Genomic DNA, 18,319 nt, shown 5'->3' with positions numbered 1-18,319 from the left:
CCAGCTCTGTCAAGACCTGAAGAGATTAAAAATAGAAGCCTTCCTTAATACTGAATTAACCTGAGGACCCCGTGAGCTACTACAGTACAGAAAAAAAAGGGTGAATGCTCAAAAGGCAGACACTCACCTTTAAAAAAAAAGAGAAGAAAAAAAGCTTCGTAAGGTCAAGATTACTTCACCCTAAGACACATGCCTTTAAGTCTGTCAAAGTTCCTAAGTCTGTCTTTAGTAAGTCTCTCCTGTAACGTACTAAATCACAACAAAGAAGGTATTGATCAACTTACACACTTTGTGAGTCCATGAATTACAAAAGGGCTTAGTTATGTGTAACCTTAATACTACCATTTCCACCGCACACTCACGAGTTATTGCTATAATGCAAGAACACACAAGGGAATTCAAGCAACATGAGCAGCAAGCTCTCGGACCTCGGGAAATTTTTAAAAAGGAAAAATAAATTCGGCCGAAGACCATACAACTTTAAAAGGCTCTAAATAAACGCGTTAGAGCCAACGCTGCCATCAGAACAAATTCTGCGGTGCCATTTTTTGCCCTGAGTCACATAAAAATATGCCGTTCAACTCACAACTTCCCTAATGCCCAGACCCCTCAAACTTTTTGGACAGAAAGACGATGGGGCCCTGAGACTCCACTGGCCGCGAACGGGACCCCAGCCCTCGTGCCCCGCAACTTCTCGCTCGACCTGGGGACCCCCTTGGCGCCTCCGCCCGTCCCCGGCCCCGCCGCCCCGGCAGGCGCCAGCGCGGACCCTCCGGACAGCCCCGGAGCCCGCGGGCGCAGGCGGCGGTGTTTTGCTGGCGGGCGCGGCTCGCTCCCGGCGTCCGCAGGCCAGCCCCAGCGCGCGGGGAGCGGCCCGGAGCGCCCCGTTTCTCACAGACCCCAACATGGCGTCGGCCGCCGCCCGCGACGACGACACCTCCCCGCGCCGCAGACGGTCCGGGGACTGCGGGGGAAGCGCCAGAAAGTTTCGCTTCTCCTCTCCCGGCCCTCGAGGGACCGGCGCACAACCAGCCTCGGGCTTCACCTACCCAAGCGGGCACGGGCGGCGACGGCGGCGGCGGCGAAGGTCCGACTCCTTCTCGTCCCGGGCGCCGGTCGCGGACTGTGCCCGCTCGTCCGCCCCAGCCTCCCAGGGTGTGTGCAGACAGCGGCCCCGCGCAGCCGGCGCGATCCGGACGCGGCGGGCGGGCGGGCAGGCGGCGGGCCGGCACCGCCGCTCGCAGGTGACTCCCCCGCCCCTCCAGTGGAACCCCACAACGGCCGCTTGGGCTGGTCTCTCCCCTGCGCGTGCACGAGCGCGCCGCCGCCCACACGCCAGGCGCGAGCACTCGGGCACGAGCACACCCACAAGGCTCACTCCCCGCCCTTTCTTGCTGGTTCCCTCGCCCCGCCCGTGCGGCCCCGCGCGACGTGCTCGAGGGGGAGGGGCCTCAGCGAAGGCCACACCCACCTAGGCAGCGGGGACTGAGAGTAGGTTCCTCCGCTCACTCTGTGGACGCGCGCACTGGCATCTGTTGGGTATGCGTGGGACGTTTCACCTGGTGTTCCTGGCTCTTAGCAATCCTTTGGAAAGGATTGTTCATCTCATTACGAGGGTTTTTTCGGAAGAATGGAAGGAAGGTTGGGTTGCCTTTCCCCACCCACCGAACGGGCATCCCCAGGCAACTCAAGAACTTTCTGCGGGCGGGAAAGAAAGGCTTTTTGGATGTTAGATGCCCAAAGGCGTGCGGGCAGACGTCTGTTTGCTACTCCCAGTTAGCGCGACTTTCTTGCCCGTCACACCTTTCATTTGCTTTCCCTGAAACCCCCACCTCTTGAAACTGAAAGAGCTGCGGTTGCAACACATACACCCCGCGGACTCTGCACGGCCCTTTAAATGCAAGACTTTATTGCCTGCCTTAGAACTCCGGTCTCTTTGCCCTGACGCTGCAAAACCTCATCTACCTACCTCACATACTTGGAAACGGTAATGATAGTATATAAGGTTAAATCTGCCCTTCCTCATACCGCAGCAACTGTTCAGCGCGCTGGTGGGTACGTGGAGAGATACCAAGCTGTCCGAAATGGCCAAGGAATGGGGAAAGGGGACTGCATACTCCACACAAAAAGTGTTTAGGTGAAAATTAGATTTGGGTAAATTTTATCTTTCCCATTGGTCTATTATTTCAAGGATATTTAACCTTTGTTTGATGTTTCTCGAATTAGAGCCGCCAGCACCCAAGCTGCGCGTAAATGAGCACCCACCAAGGAACAGGAGGAGCAGGTCTTGTTTCTGATCCGCTTTCTATCTGGGATTCTACCTCCTCTAGGTCTTCGGCTCCCATCCTCCCCTATTTCAATGTCTCAGAAACAAATTTTTTTTTTAATTAGTAACTAGAACAAAACTAGCAAGGATGAACTTTTTTAAACAGGGAAACTTACAGCATCCCCATCACACAAATCTTCACATGTGTTAGTTATAGTTGTCTCTATAGACAAGGACAATGTTCACGGGACACTTGTTTGAACCATCACCCTACTGGCACCTTCCTTCAGCCTCTGCCTTCTCTACATGCAAAGCAACATTTCATCAGTGAAAAAAGGTAGGCTTGATCACCCAAAATCTTTTTAAATTTTGAGGTTAGGAGTTGCTATGTCTAGCCTACAGCAATTGTCACAGAACATTTTTGGTCACTCAGTCATCAGTAAAAATGTTTGCCCACACTCCCCTCCCAATATACTTACTTAGTTTATCCTAAAAGGCATGGACTTAGAAGCCAAAAGGACTATAATGAAAGCATCTACCTCACATATCATTATGAAGATTAAGTGAGTTAATATTTGTAAAGCATGGTGCCTGGTACATGGTAAGTGCTATGTAAGTGTTAGATAAAAACTATTGTATATAATAGATATTAATTACACATGTAATAGTAGATACAATATTTAGTGTGCATATACACACACACATCTATTATTATATAACTAATATATTAGGTACATTATAAAACATACACACAAAAAATCAGAAATAATTATTTAAAACATTTTGTGAGTTTTCTTTCTCTACTCTGCATGTTCTGTCTCCTCCCTGGGCTGTGTGTAACCCAATTTGGACTCCACTGATTTAGAGTTGCACCAACAAATATGGTAACCACTAACCACATGTAGTTATTAAAAATTCAGTTCCTTAGTTGCACCACATTTTAAGAACTTAATAGCCACATGACTACTGGACAATGCAGATATAAAATATGTTGCAGAAAGTACTATTGGATAGCACTGACAAAGCTGACATAAACAAGGGTCTAAGGCAATAGGATCAACTCATGCCTGACACCTGTAACCACCGTACCATGTTCAAATTGAGTGATAAGATCTCTCTCTGAGCTTCACATCTCCTCTGTAAAATGAAGATAAAAATAGGAACTACCTCCCAGATTGCTGAGCAGAGGAAATGAGATAAGGTGTGTAAAGTCTGTGGCAGAGTCCCTGAAACATAGAGGAACTTGAAAATATTGGTAAAATTTGAGTTTCGATAAACTCAATAATTGAATTTGATAAATTCAATAAACCTGAAAGGCAAAGATCGTATTATCGTCCTTGATTTTAATGGGTAAGTTTTTCAAGGTATTAATTTGGGAAAAGACAAAGAGTTTGGTGAACTTTTAGTCGAAAGCAGAGCATTCAAGGAGAGCTGGAAAACACCAGGATTTTTACTTACTCCTCCATTTCTTCTTTCTGAAGCCCCTGGTCTTCTAGTTGTGCCCATCTCAGTGAAATTGCGCTCCCACCCACAAGTCTGGTGAGTTGCCGCCAACCGTCTCATCCTCTTTCCTACTTCCTTCCTAAATATCGTCGGATCTTCTTCCAAAACACTTCATCTAAACTCCTCTCCTCTCCTGGTGATCCCTCCACACAGGGACAACACAGGACTGTACCACTTCCCCCCGCAGCAAGCCTTCCATGGCTCCCCACAGAGGCTGCCATATACAGTTGTACAGGTTGTAGTAGAATAAAACTTTGGAAGAGTGCCTTTCACATTGGGGCATTGTAAATTTTGTATTTATTACAAATATCCTCTGGCAGATTTCAAAGAAGTGCCTTGTTCTGCTAAAACTATTTTACAACAATTTTCCAGCAAGATAGAAATGCTTCGAGGAGCAGAGGCCTTTCTCTCATTTGCCCAAATCCACATGGAGTAGGAACATTTCTATTTCACTTAGAACAAAATGCCAGATCATCACAGGTCCTGTAAAGCCCAGCACAATCCAGCCTTGGCCATTGTCTCCACCATAAAATGATGCCAAGCTCCACCAAAATCCATTTGTGTCGTGTGAAAGGCACTCTTCCAAAGTTTTATTCTGTACAGTTTTAGATTCAGAGCAAAACTGAGGGGAAAGTATTTTTTGCTTTAGAGCAGGAAGGCCCCCATGATTCCTGGAAATACAGTTCTAGGCATTTTAATCTGAGAGCCTTATAGTCAGCTCTTAGAAGATCATTTAGAAACATTTCCCAATAAAATGACATAGAAAGTTCTTTTAAAAATATTGCAAGACAGTAAAATGATCCGTGGTTGCTAGGCATTAGGGGAAAGGGAGGGATAAACAGGATTTTTAGGGCAGTGAAACTATTCTGTACAATACCATACTCATGGACACATGTCACTATATATTTGTTAAAAGTAATAGAATGTAGCATACTAGGAGTGAACCTTAACATATACTATGGACTATGGGTGATAAGGACGTGTCAATGTAGACTCACTGATTGTAATAAATGTGCCACTCTGACGTGGGATGCTTATAGTGGGGGAGGGTGTGCTTGTTTGTGGGGGTGGGGGTAGGAGTTTTATGGAACTCTCTGTACCTTCCCCTCAGTTTTGCTCTGAATCTAAAACTGCTTTAAGAAATAAAATCCATGCAGAAAGAAAAATATATATTGCACACGTCTCTTGGAAAAGCTAGGGGAGTTGAGAAGCTTTCTGGAAGGAATTTTAATTCATTTCTTAAAAGACTTATTGTAAATTGTATTTCCCAGACTACTGCTCTTTTAACCATCTGTCAGGCTATCTTACCTTACAATCAAAAACTGACATTTAAATTTGAACAAAGAAGCTTATTAACATTTAAAAAAATTAAGTTTTCTTGGCAGAAATTTGATGTTGATCTTGGGAGTTTTAACATATGAATCTAGTATACATCAAGAATCTTGTGAATTTTCTCAACAGTGGTTATAAATTGATCAAGGATTTGCCTCGCTCCAAACCAAGTTTATGTATTTCCAACAGGGACACCATGTGTCATACTGGAAACTAAGGGACTAGTTTCAAGCTCATCTCTGTCTTACCAGAAACATAAGGCTTAACGCCCCATACCGAAATAAGTTCCAGGTAGAGTAGTAAATTACATGTAAACTATGCAAACTTTTGTATAAAACACACATGAAAAATATACAACTATATTAATTCTTTACCTTTGGTAGGATTATGCACAATTCTTTTCCTTCTTTGTGTTTTACCAATCTTCTATAACAAGTATGTATTGTTTTATTTAAAAAAAACAGAAGGCACAATCATCAGTGAATTTTCAATGAGGTAAAAATCATATTCAAGTACTCATACACAAAAAGGCACAATGGTTGCTTTCTTCTCTAGAAAATTCCTAAATTATTTGTACATTACCTTCCCGGCCGGTAGAGTGGAATTATACAACAAATGCCTTATGCCTCTACATTAACCCTGTAAATGACAAAACATTAACATCAACAAGCAGTTATTGAAAAAGTTCACCTTCTATAAAACTAGCTTAAAATAAGTTCAGAACCTACAAAGTTGGAATACTGTAACATGTTTTTCAAAGTTGGTGCCAGATTAAACAAAATTCAACAGAAACTTGGAATCCAAATATTATCAAGAGAATCTATTCTAAAAAGCCATATACTTTTCAGGAGTACTAGTATAAATAGGTCATTCATACTTTCATGTAAAGAGAAGAAACCGAAGCATGATTTCACTTAAAAAATTCATTTCCAATAAAAAGAAAAACTTTCAGAGTTTGGAGTCAGATAGATCTATGTTCAAATTCTGATTCTCCAACTTATTAGCTGTATAACCTTGTATAAAAGGCTTAACTGTTCTGCTCTGCTCAATCTTCTTATTAGTAAAATCTGTAAAAATGGGAAAAGAATCCCCTCTATCCTAGGATGATAAAGATTGGGGATAATATAAGGCAAAGCTCATCGCAAACAGTAGGTGCTTGGAAAATAGTAGGTACTCAATAAACAGTGGATGTGGTGGTCATGTTGTAGTAGTAAATGCTTTTTGCGTTGAAATTATTAATAAAATATAAATTCTATCACTTATGTGTAAAGGAAGGAAATAGCCTATTAATTCTTGACATTCCTGATTTATAGATTTCTGGCCAGTTCTTGCAAAGGTCCCTGCTCCATATTTGTGTCTCTCTGACGACCCTTTGTACATTCTAGATTGACAACAAACAAGGAATGTTCACAAGCAGAACAAATCCTGTGAAAACAAGCCATCATTTAGCTATAACCACCCAGCTGCTCTTCTCACCTAGTCTCCCTCTGCTCTGTATGGAGCAGCCCCCAACACCCATCTCAGTCTATGACTTCCACCCACACACACCCACGTGTTGCTTCAGTCCTTAGCCCAAGCTCAGCCCCCAGAACTGGTGGGTGCCAGACAGGCAGGCCTGGCCAGACACAGCAGGGCTTCTGGTTCTAGAAGAGGGGCCAAGTGGTTGGACCAAGAACACTCTGGAGAAACTCCTTGCAGAGCAGTAGTCCTGTTCTGCCTCATTTGAGTCTCGGCACATGCAATCTCTGTTTACTGCACTGTGACTCACACATAAGGAAACCCAAATTTGGAAATGAAACTGAGTGGCAAGGCAGGCAAACCAGCCAAGAAATAGGGAACACAGTCAAGAGACACAGGCTCATAGCCAGAGACTGTAGGATGTGGTGCAGAGGACTATTTCTAAAGTGTGGGGTCAAACCTGTTGGAAAGGACATTTTGATCTGGAATAGATTTTTAATGATAATGCAAAGGTCTGAATGACCTCCTCTGCCATATAGTGCCTTCTTCTCATGTTCTCCAAGTACTGAACCCTTTTCCTGTCATTTTTCTTTCATATCATCTTCACTTTATTTTCTCCTAGCCTCTGCCATCCTGCATGAAGAGTCCTGACACACATTATACTTCTCCAGAAATGGAGTGTCGTGTATATGTATAGAAATACGGATATGTACGTCGTGGATTAGAAGACCAAAATAATCCATGGAAATCTAGTTGGGGATAAAGTTGGGATGGAAATATAAGATAGAGTAATTCAGTCCTATTTATTTATAAAGCAATTCTATTAACTTATTAAAAAATATCCATTGACTACTATGAGGTATTGTTATTAGAGTTGGGGGTGGCATTGGGTACATAGGGAAGACAGACAAGAACCCTGTCTTCAAGGAGCCTACCTTCTAGCAAAGGGAGAAAACACATATAATAAGATAATTGCAGATAGTAAGGAGTTCAGTAAAGGAAATAGACATAGCAAGTACCATGACATCACCCAGAACTTTAGGGTGGGAGGTGTTTTATTCCTATAATATTCATCAATCCCACCAACATTATCACTGGTCTTTGAGAAGACATTTGATAGTCTCTCAGTCTCATGGAAGTTGCTATGCAAATGCATCTTTAAGACAAGAGTCCTAGCTGAAAGTTGCCACTAGCCCCTCCCGCCACCACACACTCTCAACCAGATTATTGCCCCTAAACTATCCTCGTATAAAAGTTCTGGAGCTATCACAGCGTATTTAATGGAAAGTGACTGGCTATTTTAAATAGAGGCAACTCCCGGAAGAGCTAGGGAAAACTGTTCTAGGACAAGAAGGAACATATGCAAAGTTCCTAAGGCAGAAAGAGTTTACAGTGAACTCAGACTAGAAAGATCAATGTGGCTGGAGAGGGGCAGGTATTAAGAGCTAATTGTGGTAGACAGAAGCCAGAGGGTTCTGGCCTGAACCAGAAGGACCTGAACTAGATTATAGGCAGGAGAGTGACAATCTCTGATTTAAAGTTTCAACAGATTTAACTCCGAATCGAAGACAAAAATGGAAGCAGGAAAACCTCTCAGCTAAACACTGCAGTAGTTCAGGGGAAGACAATGACGGATGAGGCCAGGCAGGCAGCTTGGAAAGAAATAAATGGACAAACGAGGTATATTTGGGAGATAAAACAGGTAGGACTTGCTAACTGACTGCAAGAAGGCAAAAGAATGGGAGGAATGAAGAGTGACTCCCACCTTTAGGCTTGAGCAGTTGAGCAGATCGTGGCTTCATTTACTGAGATAAAAATGCCTAGTAAGGGAGCTGATTTCAGAAGCGGAGAGAAAATCAAGAATAATTTGACATACTTGAAATGTCTATTACTGATCACAAGTAGTGATGTCAAGTCTAGAGTAAGTGGAGAGAGCTGGACTGGAAATATAAACTGGGGCATTGTCCACAAAGGAAACAAGTAGGGATGATGTCAAGAAATTTATTAGGATAAAACCTTTCAAAATCAGGGATCTAAAGATGAATGAATATAATCAATAGTCAATATAGTCAAAAAGAAATAACACTTTATGCACAAAGATATTTATGGCAGCATAGATAGACTATCTGGAAGCAGTTGAGTGCTTTGTCAATGAAATACTATTCAGTAATTTAAATTCTTTACTAAGACTTCTGGATAGGAAAAGGATATATTTATATTATAATTCTAAGTGGAAAAAACACTAAACTTATCTACATCGTATGATAACTATATAAAAATATGCACAAAAGATAAGGAAATACATGAAAGTTTAATCATAGTCATTTTTCTTTGGATTTTTTCATATTTTCTGTAATTCCCATTCTGTTTGATAGCTTAAGTGAGGCTTATCCTAAGGTAACAAACAACCCTCCAAATTTCAGTGGCTTATCACATAAAATTATTTCTTGCTCATCCAAAGTCCACTGTAAGTCAGACACAATAGATAAGAAAAGATGGTCACTATCAATACTTTTCCTTCCTATACTATACGCTACTTCCTATATCAAGTGTAGGGGTCTAATTTCTCTTGCTTTACAGTTGGACTGACCTTGGTGACTTGCCTTGACCAATAGAATATGGCAGCAATGACCAAATGGGACATCCAAGGACAAGTTGTTAGAAGCTTTTTGACTCCTCCTGGGTCTCTTGGAACACATGCTCTCGGGATGCTTCTTCTCAGAACCCAAGACCCATACAGTACGAAGCCCAAGGCATTTAGGTGCTGTGGTTGACAGCGCCAGAGCTCCGAGCTGATAGCATCAATTCCCGCCATTTTGGACATCCAGCTCAAATGAGTGGTCAGATGACTGCAGCATCAGTCAATGGCCGTCTGCAATAGTATGAGAGACCCTTAGTGACAACTGCCTAACTGAGCCCGCCTAGCACCCACAGAACCATGGGAGATAACAGAAAATAATTGCTTTAAGCCAGTAAGTTTGGGAGTGATTGGACACCCAGAAAAAAACACCTGGAATCTGTGACCACTTTCCAAAGCAGCTGGCATCCTTGCAGTGACCCAGGGATGCAGGCTTCTTTGCTCTTGTGGCTCTACAGTCTCAAGATCTGGCCATCACTATCACCCTAAAAGGGAGGCAGAACTGAACGTTTGCCCAGGATGTTTTGCTGTCTCAGACCAGAGACAGGTATCATTTTCACTTACAGCCTATTGGTCAGCATGAGGCAAGCAAGGAAATGTAGTTTCTTGGGGTGTGGGATGCAGAAAAAAAATGGCATATTGGTAAGCACTGATAACGTCTACTATGTCTTTACATTACTTCCACTTTTTACTTGTGAAATAGTCTAAACATAACAAAATTACAAAGGGGAAGATAATGGGCATCCATCTACTCACTAACCAGACATCAAACTCTTGCAACTGCACACAAAAAAGCTTTATTTTTAAAAAGGTTGTTAGATATTAGATGTCTCTGGAGAGCTTTCTGTGGATGCTGGGTGAAAATTGCCAATTACAACCCTTCAAAGAATGTCAAGTTCAGACTCCTTAACACAGTCCTTCACTATGACTCCTTAGCCTCCCTTTCTGGAGAGCTTACAGTTTTCCCCTTAACAGACTTAATAGAGGATGTTTTTTTGTTGTTGTTTGTTTTGTTTTATTTTGTTTTTTAAAAGATCTTATTTATTTATTTGTCAGAGAGAGAGAGTGAGCACAGGCAGACAGAGTGGCAGAGGGAGAAGCAGGCTCCCTGCACAGCAAGGAGCCTGATGCGGGACTCGATCCCAAGACGCTGGGATCATGACCAGAGCCAAAGGCAGCCACTTAATCAACTGAGCCACCCAGGTGTCCCAAGGATGTTGGTTTTGTTTTCCCCTCCTTATATCATGTACTCGTCTTTTGGTAAAACAATATCGCAATTTTCCTCTGCATAACCATTTCTACCCCATTCTTAGCAAAATGGTTTAGGCATATCAACTGACTCTCAGCTCCAAAAACGAGGTGGCTTTTGCTCAGCATGCTACCCCATACTCCCAGACCCAGGAATTGGTCCCATTCCTGGAATGTAAACCCAGGAATTGTTGTTGACAAAGAAAAAGATGTTCTCTCCCCTTCTGATGTGAACAAAGAATCCTATGACCCCAGGACTGTTGGGCTCAAAACAGAGAGAGGAAAAGAAATAAGACCCTTAGCCCATCAAGACTTATCAATAGCTTAAATCATCTCTGGCCTGAACAACCATTTGCCTTTTAGGTGAGACAATGAATTTCTTTTGTTATATCAGTCTAAATTGGATTTTCAGTTGATATCAACAAAGAGATGAATTATTACTAATTAATAGCAACACTGTAATCCAGCCACCTTAAGTCACTTTTGGTTCCCTAAAATACATGTATTTTCACTTCAAAATAAGGTTCAACTGAGCCTAAGATGTACTGAGAATAGGGGCACCTGAGTGGTTCAGTTGTTAAGCGTCTGCCTTCAGGCCAGGTCATGGTCCTAGGGTCCTGGGATTGAACCCCACGTTGGAATCTCAGCTCATCGGTGAGTCTGCTTCTCCCTCTGCCTCTGCCTGCCACTCCCCTTGTTTGTGGTCTCTCTTTCTGTCAAATAAATAAACAAAACGTTTTTAAAAATAAAAGAGATGTATTGAGAACAGTCTCCACAAAATGTCTGGGCCCCTGCTGTGGGCTGAAGAACAAAATTACCATCTGCATCCTCTTTTAAAAGTTGAGAACATTCCAGATTATCAGCTGTTGAGGCGAGGCGTGCCATTCCCTAAGTGTTGACTTGTAGACTTCAGTAATTTTAGCCATTTGCCTGGACAAATGACCGTGGGAAGCTCTCTGAGGTCCGTTTCTCTCAAAATCATCTGTTGAAGGGCACCTGGCTGGCTGAGTTGGTAGAGCATACAACTCTTGATCTCTGGGTGGTGAGTTTGAGTCCCATGTTGGGTGTGGAGTTTACTTAAAAGACAAGCAACAACAACAATCTGTTGAGCAGTTGGGTTGAATGCCCCTGAGAATAAATTTGGCGCGGTGTAGACCCTCACCAGAAGCACGACAGCTCGTGTATTGGAAAACATGTGGACAGAAAAATTCCCCTTGAGTCAAAGTTATGCTTTTAACTTCCTGATGTGGTTCTATGAATGGGGAAGTGTGTGTCCCTTGGAGAATATGCTACAGAGTTCCAGGCAGGGTGACTGAGTCAATGAGAGAGGGTTTCAAGCTGATGTAAAATGGGGGAAATGGAGAAACATGTTTCCATCAGAGGAGCCAGACCCTCCCTTACCTTCATATTATAGTTTTCTCATCTTCTCACCACATTTGAACAGCTAGAGAAGCCTCCAAGAAATGATGACAGAACACTTAAAAGTTGCCAAAGGAGATGTTCCAGAAAGAGTGTAGTGAATGAAACATGTGACAGTCTTCTCGTCACTCACTATCTATCTTTTCTTGAGTCACCATATATTTTTCCCTCTCTCCTTCAGCCTGCTTGGGGTTGACACATATTGAGGTGTTCAAGACAAACTTTTTAGACTTCAGTAGCAGTGACGACAAAGCAGATCTATGGAACACATAAAGGGATTTTTTGAAGTCTTGGCTATTTGGTAAGATGAGCACAGGATTTGATATTTCCCTGCCAATGCAAGACTTTCTGGATATACACTTCTGCTTATTGCAAATCTCAGAAGAACATTTATAGTAGCTTATTTGCAATTTCAGATCTAAGTGGAAGCATGGGTGTCAAAGGGAGTTTTAGAAATCCCCATGGGATGTTGAAGAAAGCCTTATCTGTCTTTTTGGTTCTTGTTGCTATTTTGATCTTAGGAAAAAAAGAATGTAGGAGAAAGTAAAAACATCATTATCACCTGTATTCACTGAATGAAAGAATGTGATTCCAGAACAGGGGTAGAAAATATATACAGCAAGTTGGCGAGATGACTCATGAGTACAAGCACCAAAATAGCTCTGCTTTCTTATATGCTATGACAGGTCTGCCAACAGCTAAGTAATGTAATAGAATAATGAATTGCTTGGGACTAGTTCCTGTAAAGCACACCTACAAATGTAGTACCGGGAAAGGCCACTTTCACCAAACATGGCTACTAGCATATGTGGGGGCAGGGAGTAAAGGCAAGGAGGTCACGCACTGGTAAATAGCATGGTACCAGACACCCTTTCCCCTCCATCTGTCTGTGGTGAAGCCCCCAGGGGCCACACCTGTGGTGGGGAGGCTGAGGTAGGCCTCCCTGGTTCTCTTTTTTCTCTTCTGCGGGCCAGGCTGCTGAAGGCTCTTCTTTCTTTCCAAGCAACACTGCCCCTGCTGTCTCTGGATTCACTTCTCCACTTGAAGCCTGGAGAACCAGGCTTGCTTGTTTTACCCTCTCTGCCCTTCTCTCACATAAGCACGTGTGGACTCTCCATACCAAGGCCTCACAGGATCACCTCAGCAAGGCAGGCTGGGAAAGAAAAGCACATGTGGGGAAACCTCAGGCTTCAGGAGATCTTACCAAGTTCTCACCTTTGAGGTCCTGGCTGTCATTCCCAACTCCCTGGAGGTCCCTCAGCCTCCATGTACTCTGAGCTCTCTGCCATGATTGTGTCATGAGCCTGGAGCTCACCTCAACCCGAGGTGCCAGCGGAGGGGCACCCCATACCCATGGTCGCTCTCCCTCGGGGTTCCTGCATTCCTTGAGTCTGAGGCTCCAACTGGGACTGAATGATGAGTCAACCAGTATCCCCTATGATGCCATTTTCCTGAAATAAATAATTTGTGTTTCTGAGGGCCCCAGTCTGGATGACACTCCTTTTCCAAGGATTCCCTACTCCAGAGAGAAATGACCCTGTCCAAGCATTTCCTCACATGCTCCACAACAGAGCTCAGAGCCAAGCTGGCTGGCTCTGAGGCCCTCACTCTGCCACCTGCTTGCCACTTACAGGACCTCAGGCACATCACTGAACCTCCTTTAGCCTCAGTCTCTTTACCCGTCTAGTGGTGGTGGGGTTTCGGAGAGATGGTCCACTGAGTATAGTTTCCAGACCACAGTAAGAATTCCCAGCGAGACTCTTGCCAGTATCTGGCAGCCACGATCCAGCCCCTAGGAGGGTAATGCCTGGCCCGGCCGGGGCCTTCGGGTCTGCACTCCATCCCAGCAACCAGTGTCCATTTCAGCTGGGCAGTGCCTGGGCCATCCCCATTGCTGAACATTTTTAATCTTCATGTTGGATACACTGTGCATATTGAAAGCAAAGTTACACTGAGAAGTGTGTAGTGAGTCCTTAAAGCACAGGAGAGATGAGACAGGAACCAGCAGAAGCATGGAGGGATGAGAGGGAGCAGGAAGGCAAGGTCTCTTTTGTCTGCCATGCCGTGTGATAGGCAAACAGGATCTTAGCAGCTTTCAGCATCATGGAGAAATATGGAGAAGGTTGCTGTATTATTTTCAGTGGCTGTCATAATAAATGACCATAAGCCAGGCTTTAAAACAACAAAAATGGATTCTCTCACAATTCTGGAGGCCCCAAGTCTGGACTCCCTCTGAAGGTGTTGGCAAGGCTGTGCTTCCTCTGACGACTCACCAGACATGGCTACTAGCATATGTGGGAGCAGGGAGTAAAGGCAAGAATCCTTCCTTGCTTCTTCCAACTTCTCGTGCCTCCAGGCTTTCATTGGCTTGTGGTGATATAGGTCCGATCTTTGCCACTGTCTTCACATGGCTTTGCCCCCGTGTGTCTCTGTGCCTCAAATCTCCTTCTGTTTTCTCTTTTAAGGACATCTGTTGTTGGAGTTAGGACCACCCTGAGTCCAGGATGATCTTATCTTGAGATCCTTACTGTAATTATATCTGTAAGGATCTTTTTGCAAAATAAGGTCATTTCAGAGGTTGTGGCGGTTAATATTTGAACCTATTTGGGGGGCACCACTGTTCAACATATTATAATTATATACAAAAGCAGAGGTCTTGGGGCACCTGTGTGCCACAGTTGGTTAAGCATCCAACTCTTGGTTTCGGCTCAGGTGGTGATGTCAGCGTTGTGAGATCGAGCCCCACGTCGGGCTCTGTGCGCTCAGCACAGAGTCTGCTTGGGATTCTCTCTCTTTGCCTCTTCCCCACCTCTAAAATAAATAAATAAATCTTAAAAAAAAAAAAAAGCAGAGGTCTTTGCACATGGAGGGCACTTAATAAACATCGTGGCTTATGCATATCTACATTGTGCTTGATGATTTTCCGAAGACTGTAATTCTATGACATCAAAGAAGATAATGTGGAAACCTTGACACTTACACAGAAATGTTCCTTAGTACCATTCTTCTGCTCTGGTTCTAGGACAGAATCTATTTTTTTCATTTTTCCAACTTCTAGAGGCCATCTCTGCTTACATCTTCCTTCTTGACTCTGGCCCTTCTGCTTCACTTTTATAAGGACCCTTTGGATGACATCGGGCCCACCCAGGATAATCCAAGGCAATTGTCTCATTTCAAGATCCTTAACTTAATGACATCAGCAAAGCCTCTTTTGCCATGTCAGATCCCATAATCAGGTTCCAGGGATTAGAATGTGAACATGTTTGGGTCATTATTCTGTTGACCAGTGTTGGGAACATGGGTTTCATCCTTAGAACAGCAGAACTCAATGGAGGGTTTAAAGTAAAAGAATGAAATCAACAGAATCAGAATGACAAAACCAGAAGAGTCACAGGATTGCAAGGACAAAAGCGTTAACCATGGCCAGAGGACTTAAGAGTTAACATAGAATCACTCTAGACAATACTTGAAACTTACAGACTATCTGGTCATGTGTAGGATAACTGGTATATATAAGTTTTTCTTCTTCTGTAGTCTGGGTTTTGTCTTTCTCAGTTAGTTCTTTGAGGTTTTTATGAAGCAATGAGTCCCAGGACTCCTTTGGTTATTATTATCAGAGGTAGCCAGCTGGGCAAGGTGGACCTGGAAAATTCTTCAGGTCAAGATTCTATGCCCACAATGAGTATGAGCCCAGGTGTATGTGTATCTGGGGGAATGCTGCCCTAGCAGGCACATGTCCACAACACCTTAGCAAGCATTGCCCAATCTAGAAAGATACTGGAGCTGCTGCTTTAAGAGTAAGGAAATGGCACAGAGCAATAGGAAGGGATGTCTTAAAACTAAAAGATCCAAGAATGTGGACTCTGTTGATTACTGGAAATGCTTCATTAACACTAAGTGAAAAGAGTGCACAGAATTGCTTCTAGTGATAACATGCATATTTAAGGGATATGAAAATTAATAAGATTTGAATAGAATCTTAAGTTTTCCCTGACGTTTGTGAAGTTTATTCAGACTTGTCTGTGCTTCTGGCAACAACTTCCTGTGTCTCTCCTCTTGCACAGAGCTGCTCAGAATTGCCTGGAAGGCCCTCTGATGACTGCTTTTGGCTGGCCTCTTCCTGCTCCTGTCTTCACTGGCTTTCTGAATCCATTCCTCTCTGCTTTAGCTTTTTGTACCTACCTCAATGTTACCTTGTTGAGGGGACCTGTTAGAATAAAACTCCTGAGTTCACTGGCTGTCCCCAACCTGTCTGAGAGTCTTGGCTTCCCCTTCATAGCCATGGGTGAGAGCCTCAGCCTCCCTGCCCAGGCCTCTCAGGTCCCACAAGCCAGGCCAGCCCATCAGGCTTCACCTCCAACTAGAGGATCAGAGAGATGGAATAATAATTCCTTTCCAGGGATGCCTGGCAGGCTCAGTCTGCAGAACATGCGACTTAATCTCCGGGTTGTGAGTTTGAGCCCCACGTTGGGTGTAGAAATTACTTTAAAAAAATAAAATCTTTAAAAAGTAATCATAATTCCTTTTCAGAAGCTCATTGCCTGAAAAAGTTACAAGTTATTTACTAACCAGCATAAGAAAACCACTTTCAGCCAGAAATTTTCCATATCAACACAAATCATAGAACTGACACTGAGTGTTGGGATCCAGAAAGGATATTAACCAAAGACATCTTGATGGTGGGGGGAGGGGGGCAAACAACCAACCCTAAAGAGGGCCAAAAGGTCCTTCAGGAGACTGGATGACAATGTGGTTCTGATGTATAATTATCCACTGTATCAAACCATATAGTACAAGGGAGGCAGAGTAGTGTAGAGATTTAAAAGCACAAATTCTAACTCCAGATATTCTGGGCTCAAACCCCAGCTCTGCCCCTTACTGCCTGCTGCTTTTGGATTAAGTGACTTAACAGCTCTTTATTTAAGTTTCTACACCTGCTCCATCAGAATAATGATAGCCCTTACCTTACTGGGTTGTCTTGAAGATTAAATGAGTAAGCATCAAAAGCCCTTAGAACTGTGGCTGGGACAGAGCAAGCACTCAGTTTGTGTTAGTTCTATTTGTACTGGAATGTGTCTAATGCTGCACATTGCTGAGAGTAGGAACTGCTTAAATAGCCCATCTAGCTTCTTAAGTGGATGGCACCCACGAACGATACACCACAGAGCAATGAAATCATGTCTGTTGATCCAGAGTTCTGCAAAAGCATCTTTTTTTTAAAAAAAAGATTTTATTTATTTATTTATTTGAGAGAGAGAGCAAGTGAAAAACAGCATGGAAGGGGAGAGGGTCGGATGGAGAAGCAGTCTCCCCGCTGAGTTGGGATCCCGATGATGCGGGACTCAATCCCAGGACTCCAGGATCATGTCCTGAGTGGAAGGCAGCTGCTTAGCCAACTGAGTCACCCAGGCACTCCTGCAAAGTCATCTTGATGGTTGCTGGGTAAGAGGCTGAGGCTTGTTCCGTCTGCAGCATGGTTTGTGGGGTAGGCAAGATGCTAATGAGACCACAGCTATAGAGTTAAATATGTTCATTCTGTCCCATGACCTCAAACTGAAGTTTTTGCTTCTCCAAACATCTTTCAGGTACATGCCACTAGTCCTAAGAACACCTGCCCACCATTACTGGCTACTATTGGACTAAGGGCATGATTACTGGAAGAACTGCCATAATTCCATGGGACAACATTAGGATCCCCTTTCTGAATTGATAAGAACACATTCTATCATTATCCAGGGGGCCTGATAAAGGTAATTCAAAGAAGATAGAGAAAAGAAGAATTCCTATAAATATATATATATACTGATCTGCAACTTCAAATTGTTTGGAAGTGTAGCAAAATACTTCCTAAAGAGAGGCAGAAACGGCCCCATCTGCAAAATCTTGGAGAAGCCACTTTTTTTATTTCACCAATTAAAGTTTGTTTCCATATCAGCAAAGGGGGTAGAGAGGTTGCAGACAGTGACCTAGATCAGCCTTATTGGAAGACCAAATCCTTTCTTACATGGAACACGCAGAATGTCACATGACATATTATTAGAAACACTATCCCAGGGGATCTATAGTGTGTGTGGAGGGGGTCATTTATTATGTCCCTAGGGCCCAGGCAGCAGCTCCCCTGGCTCAGACAAAGGTGTTCTCCTCAAGGCTCACCCAGCACTCCATCCCCTTAGCCTGTCCCTATGCTCTTGGGTCTAGATGCCATGTCCATTTATGATATTCTAATTTGCAGACTCAAAATAATGTGAATATGAATATGAATATTTATGCATGAGCTTAGCACTACAGAGAAGAGAGCCCCTAAGTATTCCACGTTGGTCTGAGACTCATCTCAAGCCTCTGCCCAATTCTTTTGGGTCCTGCATCTTGGTAAAACCTGAGGGATGGTTTTGGGAGCCATTTAATGCTCTCTCTGTGCTAACCTCACTGCATTTCCTCTTAGAGGCTCCCCACTC

General features: G+C 43.5%; 1 protein-coding gene across 3 annotated transcripts in view; it reads right to left on the bottom strand.

Annotated features, from left to right (window-relative positions):
* PLEKHF2 (pleckstrin homology and FYVE domain containing 2) overlaps positions 1-9,420 on the bottom strand; it is a 36,808-nt gene extending 27,388 nt beyond the window's left edge. The window contains exons 1-2 of one of the 3 annotated variants that reach the window (XM_047725271.1): positions 9,150-9,420; positions 5,684-5,740 (exon numbers count right to left, since the gene is read on the bottom strand). The gene's annotated coding sequence lies outside the window, so the exon portion shown is untranslated. Of the gene's footprint in view, positions 1-1,049; positions 1,368-2,265; positions 2,322-5,683; positions 5,741-9,149 lie in introns of those variants that run through there. The other 2 variants (XM_047725272.1, XM_047725268.1) reach the window with 2 other exon arrangements.
* Between the last annotated feature and the right edge of the window lie 8,899 nt (positions 9,421-18,319).

The sequence above is a fragment of the Lutra lutra genome, chromosome 4, assembly GCF_902655055.1.
Source record: "Lutra lutra chromosome 4, mLutLut1.2, whole genome shotgun sequence".
NCBI lineage: Eukaryota > Metazoa > Chordata > Mammalia > Carnivora > Mustelidae > Lutra > Lutra lutra.
This window is presented reverse-complemented; position numbering and strand designations above follow the sequence as displayed.